This window comes from Girardinichthys multiradiatus, chromosome 23 (genome assembly GCF_021462225.1).
Source record: "Girardinichthys multiradiatus isolate DD_20200921_A chromosome 23, DD_fGirMul_XY1, whole genome shotgun sequence".
Classification (NCBI taxonomy): domain Eukaryota; kingdom Metazoa; phylum Chordata; class Actinopteri; order Cyprinodontiformes; family Goodeidae; genus Girardinichthys; species Girardinichthys multiradiatus.
Genome location: NC_061815.1, coordinates 10,383,436 through 10,396,218, shown reverse-complemented (window position 1 = coordinate 10,396,218; position 12,783 = coordinate 10,383,436).

Sequence of the window (12,783 nt, the reverse complement as noted above, 5' to 3'; positions counted from 1 at the left end):
CACTTTAAGAGAAGAACTCTGTGAAGAGTTTCATTCATTCTCTCTCGTTGGACAACAAACTATTCATAACTGAAGTCTGTGGACGAAGAAGGCCAGAGATTTCACTTTTGCCGATCGAAGACGTGAGTTAACACGTAACTGGAGACACGGAGCTTCGGAGAGACGAACCGCTACCGTGTTTCATTTTCAAGTCGACTTTGATGGTCAGATCATATTTTTCCTTTTTGTCAAGAAGACCGAAGGACAAAGACTGACCGTTCCCCTGAAGTTAATTGTGGACGCACAATTAACTCAACCCCACGTTTCCTCCCTCGAATTCCCTCGCTCAGAAAGAAGACGACACAAGTAAAACCCATTTCTTTTTTAAATTTCTTTATTAGAAGGCCTGGGCAGGGTCAGAGGTTGTAGAAGCGATCAGAATCGCTGGTTAGGATCTCATGCGTTCTGAATAATATGTGCATGTAACCTTGCTTGTTGAAACTTTGATGTGTTATGTAATATGGGGATCCGCCGTGTTCCCCAGAGCTGTCTGTGTTTACTATCTGAACGCGGGTGCGTTGCAAAACTGGACTGTTAAAACGACCTCAAGGTAAAATTCTCCATTTTACCTTTGTCTTCAATCTCACTGTGCTAACTTGCCGCCAAAAGTTATCAATCATTTGTTTCAGGAGTAAAGGGGGAAGTTTTATGATCAGAAGATCATAAAAGACACTCTAAGCTGCGCTCCAACCCCCCACCAGTCATCACCACACCCCTTTTTCATATCCTCTCCTTTCCTCTGTTGTGCCATAAACTGCTGGTTGACTCCATACATACCCACTACCATTTGTTGATTTTGCTTATTTAGATGTGTTTACCCCTGTGTCTGTAGAATTTTGCATGTTGAGTAGGTGAAAATTAATAAATATTCACATAGATAAAGAGAGAGCGTTTGGTGTTTCATTGTGTGCAAAAAGTGATGTGTCAGTCAAAATAAGGTTCAAGTTCCACACGTTTCGACAGAAACGGTCGATTAAACAGTGACATCTCCGGCAATAGTTATTAATTATTACGGAGTATTTAACGGTTGTAATTGTCAGAGGCGTTGAGCCACAATTACAACACCAGAAACCTCTCTGGTCTCGATTCGTAAATGAGGATTTATGGTTAAATGAGGATTTATGGTTAAGAAATTGATTTTGTCAGATTATGATTTGTAATTATAATTATTGATCAAGATTATTCAATCAATAATCATACTCCCAACATTGGTCAGATGAAGGCAGAGCTTTTCAGCATAAACGCTCCATCTGGCTTTGGTCTGAAACAATGGATGAATATGTGGAAATGCACCTGGTGTCCACGGTTAGGTACAGTAGAGGACTGTGATGCTGAGGGCCTGTTTCTCTTTGGTTATAGTTTTTTTTTGTGCATTATTTAGTCTTATTTACAGTTCATCCTATAACATCTAGTTAGTTTTTGCATGTCTTGTAGTCTTTAGTAGTTTATGCTCATTGTTGCCTTTCTTGTTTTTTGTATTCCATTAACTTTTCGTTACGTTATTTTCTGTGTTATTGGGTTAAAGTTCTGTTTACCCTTCTTGTTTTATTCTGGGGATCTATCCTTCCTTGGCCACTGTGTTCTATTAACTTCCTGTATTTGTTTCCTTCTGTGTTTCTGTTCAGCCACCCTCTAACTCAGCTGTTCTTCATTTGTGTTTGTTGTGTTCTGCTTTTTTCTTTTTGCTTTTGTCTCTTTAAGGTAAAAATCCCAGAATGAATTTCTTCTAATAATCTTTTTCTTATTTTCAGTCTTACCTCACACTTACTACCTCAAGCATTTCAGTCTTTATTCTCCACCATTTTATTTCCTTCTCTCTACCTCTCGTATTTCCTCCGACATTTTGCAAACCTTAGAAAAGGAGACTTCCTATAAAGATGTTGATTCGCGAGTAACCGTCTCTCATATTTTCAGTTCCTGAAAATGTACAATCAACACTCAAAACTACTTGATTGCTCCAAATTGCACAGAAAAAGCATAAAATATTAAAATATCCATTATCTCCAAATTAGCTTTAATACGCCTGTTATGGGTCTTTTAGTTGAGGTAGATTCTTCTCTTCAATGTCAACTAAGCAAAGACCTTAGTCTAGCCACAACAAGCATTGCTTTACGTATGTATTTAGTGCCATCTACAACTGAAACCAATGAATAAACTCTGAGAGGTTAAAGGAAACATGGTGTAGTGGATTTTTAACCTGCTAGTTTTGAAATTCACTCTCAGTGTTTCATTTTTCTTTGATGTCAAACCCAAACAAAAGGAACCCTTCAGAGAAAACAAACGAGTGATAAATGCAGTCATGTTGAACTGAGCTATAATGAACTTAATTTTTACTGGGTACTTCAGTTTCCTCTCAGATTAAACACTGGAACATAAGTCTTAGCTATATGGACTCTGTTAAGCAGAGAGAATAGAGAAATTAACCGACCGTTTGATGCAAAAGGAAATAGTTGGCTGGAATAGGTACTAAATTGTGAAAGATTTCTAGTATTTTAGAAAAATTCCCAAACTTGTAATAGCCTTTAGTTCAACTTTTACCTTTGAATGCCCAAAGGGCTGTACTTCTAGCAATCCACTGCAGGTAAGACACTTACTACTTGTATGTACCTCGCACAACCCCATAAACAATGAAATAAAAGGCTAACATTAAAGCCAGCTTTACACCATGTGGTTTTCAAACATAATGAACGAAATGTTTAGTTGTGAAAAAATCTTCACAACTTCACCTGCTCACGCAGGTGCAGGTAAGACGCCACCTGCCGCTGAGCTGGCATTTTACTTGCTGGTTATTGAGTCACCAACCTGTGATCAGTCAGTGTGATGGGCTCACCAACAGCCGCTTTAGGTCCTTCACAGCCACAGAGTTACTACAACAAAAATCAATCAGCATCTGAAATGTTGTAGAAAACTCTTGCAGTGTGAATGCTGCTGGGACCAACTTTTTATTATGGTTCTCTTTTATCCAAACAGGGAAAGAATATGCTGAGAAATTCAATGTCCTGCAGAAAAAAAAGAATCCAACGTTTGGTGTCTGAATCTGTACCTGGACACTAGACATTTACTATTTAAACAGTCTTCACAGTATACAAATCAGAATAATGAAAATTACTTGGTTTTGCAAAATGACCCTTATTTTTGCAGGGACTTGGTTTTAATGTGTTGCTGCATCTATAAGGTGTGTTAAAAGCCAGAAAACAAGCAAAGAAGCCCAGGTGTGGTGCCTACCAATGACAAACAAATAGCAGCCTCTTCTTTCCAGAAGTTCTCTAAGAAGATTTTTTGATAGAAATGAACAAAAACTGAGGTCCAATACAAACAAAACCAGATAACTTTAGGATGGTAGAATGCTGACCTCAGAAGGCTGACCTGGATCCTTTAAATCAGTATCTGACACTGATTGCTACAGATCTGAGTGTAAGACTGGACAATGATCTGAACGTTGATGCTCAGATTAAATCAGGATTCAGATCCAGCTTTTTCCAACTGAGACAGCTGGCCAAAGTTAACCCATTCCTGCCACTGCATCATTTTGAGATATGAATCCATCCATGCTTTTATTCCAACTTGTTCAGATTACTGCAATGCACTCAAAACTAGGTTGACCAAATCTTTTGTAGCTCGATTGCAGCTCGTCTAAAATATTGCTTCCCGTCTTCTAAGTTAACTGCTGCCAAAAAATGAGAGCACATGTCTTTTGTTTTACCAGGAATTCACTGTTCATTTTTGGATTGATTTCAAAATAATTTTATGTGCTTTTAAAATATGTTCATGGCCTTGTCCCCCATGTCAGACTGTCAGACCTGCATCTGCACATACGCTCTCGCTCGCTCAGGACAGCAGATCTGTTTTTTAGTTGTTCTAAAGACAAAGAGAGTGCGGAGAGGTGACCGCGCGTTCTCTGTCAGCGCACCAAAACTATGGAACAAATTACATTTACATATCAGGCAGGCCTACTTACTTTCTGTTATTAAATCTTCTCTCACAACACAATTCTTCTCTCTGACATTTAACCCAGTTTGAGATATTGACTTTTTTGGTTTTATTGTTTATTTTACTGTTTGTTTTTATATATGTGATCTCTATTTTACTTGTTTTAAAGTCTCATTCTTTTTTGTTTTCGATAGTAAAGTAAAGGTTTCATAAATCTCAAACTGTGTTTGTGATTTATGTAGTTCAGGTTTGATCAGTCTGAGCATTTTTGATTTTCAAGCAAAGAGTTTCAAATGCAGTAAAAGCTCATTAAAAGCAGCCCTTTAGTCCTGTTGGGAAGCTCTGAAGCACATATTCTCACAGTACTTACACACTGTTTGGATCTCGTCTGGCACCTTATCACTGTTTCTATTCTTCAGTTCCGCAAATGCTGCCACACCATTGGTTTAAAGCGGTGAAGATGATGTAAGCGAGGGTTCACAGCCTGCCTGAGCGAACTCTGTCAACACAGCTTGTCAACTCAAGAACAACTTCCTGTCTTACTTCAAAATAAGAGGTTCAAACATTTTATCCAACAAGTCTAAAGCCTAAAGCAATCACCTTCATATCCTAATAATAGCACACAATTCCTTCACCAAAAGTAGACACATATCGACATTAACTACAGTGTGAGACACACTTCATTGTTTTCATAAAAATACTGTGTTATTTTAATATATCCCCTAACATCAAATGGTTATTATCCCATCTAAAAGTAACTTGTTGGCCCAGATGACCTCTAAAGATGACCATTTTTATTCAAGAGATGAGACAAATGTTATTTTGTCATAAGTAACATACAGCTAAAACCAGATATTTAGATAAAAAAGGACATTGGCATGTTTTCTCACTGTCTGACATTAAATATGTTTGATTACTTAAAATATTTTACTTATTGATTATTTTACTTATTAATTACATACTTCTAATAAAACAAATGTATATACACCAAGATAGGTATATATTTAATTAAATTGTAAAAGCCCAGATGATGATGTCATGGCTTTGTAAGTTTCCGATTGGTTAGTTCACAATATTGGGTTAATGGAGCCACACATGTGGCTGTACTTTAAGGCAACATCTCAAACACACAATTTTCTTGTGTGACATCAAGGTGAAATCAGCCAAGATGTCAGGTTAAAAATTGTAGTCTTTCAGATATCTGGTTTATCATTATGATATCCAGATGCCTAAAGAGGTCACATTCGACTTCAGCCATCATACAGTTCAGGAAGGAGAGGAGTTCTGTGTCCAGGAGATGAACGCGTTTTGTTGCAGAATGTGCAAATTAACCCCAGAACAAAAGCAAATGACCTTGTGAAGATGCAGGCTGAACCTACTAAGAAAGTCTGATTATCCACAGTGAAACCAGTCCTGTACCAACATGGGCTGAAAGGCCGCTCTGAGAGGAAGAATGTGTTATATCATAAGGAACCTCAAAATCTAGATTACAGTTTGCAAATGCTCTCAGAGATAAATACCTTTTATTATTCTGTCCTGTGGTGTGATGACACTAAAACAAAATGACATGGTCAGAAAGACCATCATTAGATTTGCAAGCCTGTGATGGACTGGTGACCTGTGCAAGGTGTACCCTGCTCTGCCCAATGAATGCTGGAGATAGGCACCAGCCCGAAGTACGGGGGTGGCGTCATCATGATGTGGGAGTGCTTTGCTGTAAACTTAGGGACAACAAAGTCAATATTTTGTAGTTGCCATCACAAAAGCCTACTACTGGGAGGAAAGGGCCAACATTCCAGTAAGCTATTGTGTGGACGGATACTCAAAATGTTTGATCCAATTTAAAAGGCAATTCTTGCAACGACTATGGAAATATATGTAAACATCTGAATTTGAAGAAAGTAGAAAAATAAATCTTTCTCATTACTTTGTTATTTAGGAAACAGAAATAGCTTTTGGTAATCCTAACAGACCTAAAACCCAAAATGTTTAGCCTGATTTACTGTCAGACAGAAAGGAGAAATAGCTCTGTGTCTCTATGTTAAAAACTGGTTCCAGCTTTATATGAATTTAGTGAGAGAAGTTTGTCAGTACGTACGGGGTGTTCTTCCGTTTCTCATGCTTTAGTATTATCAGTTGGTATTGTATTAGTATTCATTTTATTTTATTTTATTTTTTTACATCAATAAAAGGAGCACACACTGATGTTAGCAAAGTAGATGTTCCACATCAATCATTTCTGTCACATAATCAGACCAAGGAAGAGGTACTTCTTATGTAAAGCTGTTTTTTAGTTTCTCTGTCTCATTTACTATCATTCTTTTCACTGTAGTGAACCTCAAATTCCCATTTTAGTGTTAACGTTCTGCTTTATCAGCCACCTAATGTTTTGAGGGACTCAGTAGATGAAAACTCATCTGCTGAAGAAGACAAGTTTAAAGAGCAAAGTTTTCTCCTTAGATATCTTCACTTGCTGGTGGGGCTTCACCTTTATTTTTGGTAATGCTGTCCTGTGAGGTCTGCAGTACTGATCTGTCACATTGCATACAGAGTGAAAGCCAGGGACTGCAGTATACACCAGCCTGCTGGTCCATGAGAAAACCCCATGTTCAAATATAGTTCTGGACAGAATGGGCCCCATTAATTACAATTATGCCGCTGTGCAATATTCGGTTCCCTTCCTCTTCAGCACGCTGTGTGTTAAGCCAACGGCAGCTGGTACATTACACACCCAGCTGTGTGTGTGCTCAGATGTCTGCCTGCTTTGGCTGTAAACCTAGTTGGCTCATTAACTCGCGTAGTGTCTTATTGGCACAGGATGTAATGGCTCAGGTGTGTTTGGTTTGGGGGAGGGGGCGAGAGGTTGTGAATACAGGTCATGAGTGATTTTGTAGAGCTATAAAATGTTTGTTATGACTTTTACACACACACAAATGAATTTTATTTCACTGTCGTGTCCTGCACTATAAAGCAGCATCATAGCAGCGGAAGGCCATTTTCATGTTGTCCCACAGCTCTCTGCTGACCTTCCCTGAACCTGAAGTCCTGCTGCTGCTTCTTGTATAATCACCTCTAAATGATGCTGTCTCTGCAGCATCCGTTTCCACATTTGGATGCAGTTTTTGGACAAAGCCTTTGTGATTTTACATTGTGTACACATTCTCACACGTAAGAAAAATGGAGTGTGTGCAGGTAGTTGGGTCTGATGGCAAATTAACACAAAGGATGTCCTTCATGGCTGTTCCAAATGGGTCAATTCCAGGCTTATTTTTTTTTACATTTTCTGTTTATTCATGCTGGAAGCATTGAAGGACAAAAAAGATAGGGAACCTAATAGAGCCGTGCAAATGTATTCATACTTCATGAACATTTTCACATTTTGTGGTTTTAAAGCCACAAAATTCAGGCTTTAGGAAATGAACATACAGAACTGAATACAAATACATGCCACACTTGTTGAATTTTCTTTGTAAAAGATCTTGCATTCTTTTCCTTCCACATTACACCTATGCAATGCTTCGTGATGGTCTAATAAAATCTTAATAAAATGCACTGACATTTGTTATTGCAACATGACAAAGTAGGAACAGGTTCTAGGGGTATGCATGCTTTTGTCAGGAACAGTGTTCTACTCCTGTGTGCAGACCAGGACCAGGATCAGGTCCAGGACCAGCTGTGATTTTCTGTCCAGAAACCCCATCAGACTAAACATCTTTAACGTTTCCTTAGGGTTAAGGTATATTTCAGTGCAACAGACACAAAGAGATTCTGGAATATAAACAGTATGCAAATGCAAACTAGTGTATGTTAATAGTCTTTTATGAAGAACACTAATTTGCATCAATATTAGCAGCTAAACGTATTCTGCTCACATAAAGCTACTTACATACTATAATACTACTTACAATGTCAAAAGCTGCCTCTATTAGTATGTCTGAGAGCAGCTTTCAACCCCATTATGGATTCAAGCATAAACTGTTTTTCAGAAAATGGAGAACAAATATGCAAATGAAAAATTGGTTTAAATACCTTTAAACGTCATCAGCTTTAGTCAGGATTCACACTGTCTGCCTTTTACCTGTAGCAACCTGCTCAGTTTAAACTTTGACTGTGTCTCATGTTTATTCATTCTAATTCATAATTCATCACAGTACTTTGCACAGTGTTTTGTAAGACAGGCCCAGAGCTTGTGGGAAACAATTAAATAATACTTTACATTTCTGAAACCATCATATCAGGTCTGAAAGCTCACAGAGATGTAAGACAAAGAAGAAGTAAGGTATGTTACTGTCAGGGCATCAAATCACCTCCTCATTAATGATCCTGCTCCTAAAGGTTCTCCTCTGGTCGCCATTTTCCAAAGAATTTAACTCAGATGCCTTGCTTTGTTAGTGTGTGTCCTCCCACCCCTCTTTCATGTAAAGCTTGTCTACACCTTCTTACACTAATAATCTCTTATTAATTCATGAATAAAACCTTATTCCTCTATGAGCTTCTTAGCCAAGGTTGCCTGCACCCAAGGTTAGAATATCCTTTTAATTAATTTTTATCTCACTTTTTAAAAACGTGATCCATAAAGCTGGGCTGAATTGTTTTCTGCTTCTTCACTGCTGTGATGCAGCAGGTTATAAAGGCTGGAGGGCACTAGAACCAAGTCGGAACCTAGATCAAGTCAGCAAAAGATATAAAAAATGATAAGTGGTTATTATGGTATGATCTAGAACCCTGGTTCTGTACCTCTACATACAGGTCCTTCTCAAAATATTAGCATATTGTGATAAAGTTCATTATTTTCCATAATGTCATGATGAAAATTTAACATTCATATATTTTAGATTCATTGCACACTAACTGTAATATTTCAGGTCTTTTATTGTCTTAATACGGATGATTTTGGCATACAGCTCATGAAAACCCAAAATTGCAATCTCACAAAATTAGCATATCATTAAAAGGGTCTCTAAACGAGCTATGAACCTAATCATCTGAATCAACGAGTTAACTCTAAACACCTGCAAAAGATTCCTGAGGCCTTTAAAACTCCCAGCCTGGTTCATCACTCAAAACCCCAATCATGGGTAAGACTGCCGACCTGACTGCTGTCCAGAAGGCCACTATTGACACCCTCAAGCAAAAGGGTAAGACACAGAAAGACATTTCTGAATGAATAGGCTGTTCCCAGAGTGCTGTATCAAGGCACCTCAGTGGGAAGTCTGTGGGAAGGAAAAAGTGTGGCAGAAAACGCTGCACAACGAGAAGAGGTGACCGGACCCTGAGGAAGATTGTGGAGAAGGGCCGATTCCAGACCTTGGGGGACCTGCGGAAGCAGTGGACTGAGTCTGGAGTAGAAACATCCAGAGCCACCGTGCACAGGCGTGTGCAGGAAATGGGCTACAGGCGCCGCATTCCCCAGGTCAAGCCACTTTTGAACCAGAAACAGCGGCAGAAGCGCCTGACCTGGGCTACAGAGAAGCAGCACTGGACTGTTGCTCAGTGGTCCAAAGTACTTTTTTCGGATGAAAGCAAATTCTGCATGTCATTCGGAAATCAAGGTGCCAGAGTCTGGAGGAAGACTGGGGAGAAGGAAATGCCAAAATGCCAGAAGTCCAGTGTCAAGTACCCACAGTCAGTGATGGTCTGGGGTGCCGTGTCAGCTGCTGGTGTTGGTCCACTGTGTTTTATCAAGGGCAGGGTCAATGCAGCTAGCTATCAGGATATTTTGGAGCACTTCATGCTTCCATCTGCTGAAAAGCTTTATGGAGATGAAGATTTCATTTTTCAGCACGACCTGGCACCAGCTCACAGTGCCAAAACCACTGGTAAATGGTTTACTGACCATGGTATCACTGTGCTCAATTGGCCTGCCAACTCTCCTGACCTGAACCCCATAGAGAATCTGTGGGATATTGTGAAGAGAACGTTGAGAGACTCACGACCCAACACTCTGGATGAGCTAAAGGCCGCTATCGAAGCATCCTGGGCCTCCATAAGACCTCAGCAGTGCCACAGGCTGATTGCCTCCATGCCACGCCGCATTGAAGCAGTCATTTCTGCAAAAGGATTCCCGACCAAGTATTGAGTGCATAACTGTACATGATTATTTGAAGGTTGACGTTTTTTGTATTAAAAACACTTTTCTTTTATTGGTCGGATGAAATATGCTAATTTTGTGAGATAGGAATTTTGGGTTTTCATGAGCTGTATGCCAAAATCATCCGTATTAAGACAATAAAAGACCTGAAATATTTCAGTTAGTGTGCAATAAATCTAAAATATATGAATGTTAAATTTTCGTCATGACATTATGGAAAATAATGAACTTTATCACAATATGCTAATATTTTGAGAAGGACCTGTACTGGTGGTCGTGTTGGAGGGAGTTTTTCATGTGTTGTTTTTTACCTGCTGCTAACTCACCACTAGATGCCGCCAAGATCGCCTTGTGTGGAGGGTTACAGGTGTGGAGGGTAACAGGTGTGGAGGGTAACAGGTGTGCCGCATTTCCATCAACCTGGAGGAGTATAAGAAGGTGGAGCTGTCAGCACTCCAGTGCCTGAGTGTTTACCTCTGTGGTAACTCCTATGGCCAAAGCCTTGTATTCTCAGTCTAGAGTTTATGTTCAAAGTCTTACCTTTGTTGTGCTCCTTCCTCAGAAATCAGCTCTGGCTCAAGTCCTCAGTTTTGGATCCTGCCTCAGCCTACGTCAAACCTCAGAAGAAACCTAGTTTGCTTCAATCTCCAGCTGACAGCTCAATACCCACTCCGCCAAATAAGCGAACCCTATGGCAGCCATATTGGATTTTTAAGTCTGGGTTGGCAAGACAACATTTCTACTTGGAATTCTGATTTCAGAGGAGCTTTGTCTTAAAATTTTAAACTTGGAACTTGACAACTTGGTTAATAAATGGATCCCTGCATTCTTCAACCAAATAATAAGGTTGAAGGCATGTCAGTGTGGTGATTCTTAGAAAAATCCAGTATTTACAGAAGGGGGAACATTTTCTAAAATTTTGAAAGTTACTGTTTTGGAAACATCACATATACTTGAGTGTTCTCCTGGAGCTTGAAGTAAATGCATTTTGATAAGACAGTTGTTGAAAACTCTATTCATGTAAACAGTTTATTCTAGAAGGAGTTGTTCAATGACCTTCATAATAGCTATCAATATTTGACTGACATGAGAGTGTATTTGTGGTTTTCTTTTAGCCTCTACTTGCAGTATGTTGTCCACATTAGATAGCACTGAGCAGTACACCTGGACTCAGTGTGGGTCTTCTCTGCGTCATTGTGCACTGCTAATGGTTCTCATTCAAGTCTAATCAGGCAACTACTACTGCAGTGTGTGAAGAGACACACAGTTTCCTCTGTGTGCATGAGTTTAGGACATTATGTTAACTGAGCAGGCACTTGTTTCGAATAACTACTAACTGGAAAATAATCATGGAGGAATTCCGAATGGGATTTGACACTGAATGAGTCTGTAAAAGGCTTAAGGAGCAGGGATTTGGAAACCACACCACACAAATGAGTATAGTGGAGCTCAACTGTGGTCAGAGGTTTAAACTACTTAAATGAATGCTTGGCTAATGAACATTCCTGTGCATTTAGTCTGGTACTGGTACCATGCTTGGTACCAGTACCAGCAAGTTGTAACCTCAACCTGCTACTACAGCATATACACAAGGGCTACTAATCTCATGCTGACACTGTCTTCACTCTTGGAGATTCACTTACTTCTACACACCAGATGCTTGTAGTGGCTCGAACTGATGGCAGTCTAACCTAGCGACTAATTAATTCAGCTAATAATCAATTGGCCACTAGATGGCATCACATCAATATTACCCACTCTGCAGAAACAGAATGTAAGTTTCACACCCTTCATACAAATACACATGCACTATACCAAACATGGAGCGTCATTAGTAACACATACGTAATAGATGTGGCAGGACATGATGTTTTCATGATGTAACAATTTGCATCCACCCCATTCCTCAACCCTTCTGTCATGGTTTGGGGTTGTTTGGTTTTGGGTTTTTCTCATTTTTGTTCTCACAGTTGAGATTTGAGATCCCTTTCTGTTGGATCAGGGGAACAGCGCTAGGCTGGTTTAAATCTTATTTGTCTGACAGATTCCAGTTTGTTCATGTAAATGATAAGTCATCTTTAAACTCCATGGTTAATTGTGGAGTACCACAGGGTTCAGTACTTGGGCCAATTCTCTTTACTATATATATGCTTCTAATAGGTAAAATTATCAGGCAGCATAGAATAAATTTTCACTGTTACGCTGATGACACTCAGCTTTACTTATCCATGAATCCTGATGAGCCCAACCAGTTAGATATACTACAAGCATGTCTTGAAGACATAAAAACTTGGATGACATTACATTTTCTGCTTATAATTTCAGACAAGACAGAAGTTGTCGTCTTTGGACCGGAGTCTTTAAAAAAGAAACTGCTTAGTCAATCACTTAACCTGGATGGCATTAAATTGACCTCTGATAATAAAGTAAAAAACCTTGGTGTTATTTTTGACCAGGACATGTCATTTAAATTCCCTTTTAAACAGGTTTCTAGGATTTCCTTCTTTCACCTCCGGAACAATACCAAAATTAGAAATATCCTATCCAGGAGTGACACTGAAAAACTAGTCCATGCATTTGTTACTTCAAGACTGGACTATTGTAATTCGTTACTATCAGGATGTCCACAAAATGCAGTTAAAAGCCTTCAGCTGATTCAAAATGCTGCAGCAAGAGTTCTGATGAAAATTAAAAAGAGAGATCATATTTCTCCTATTTTAGCT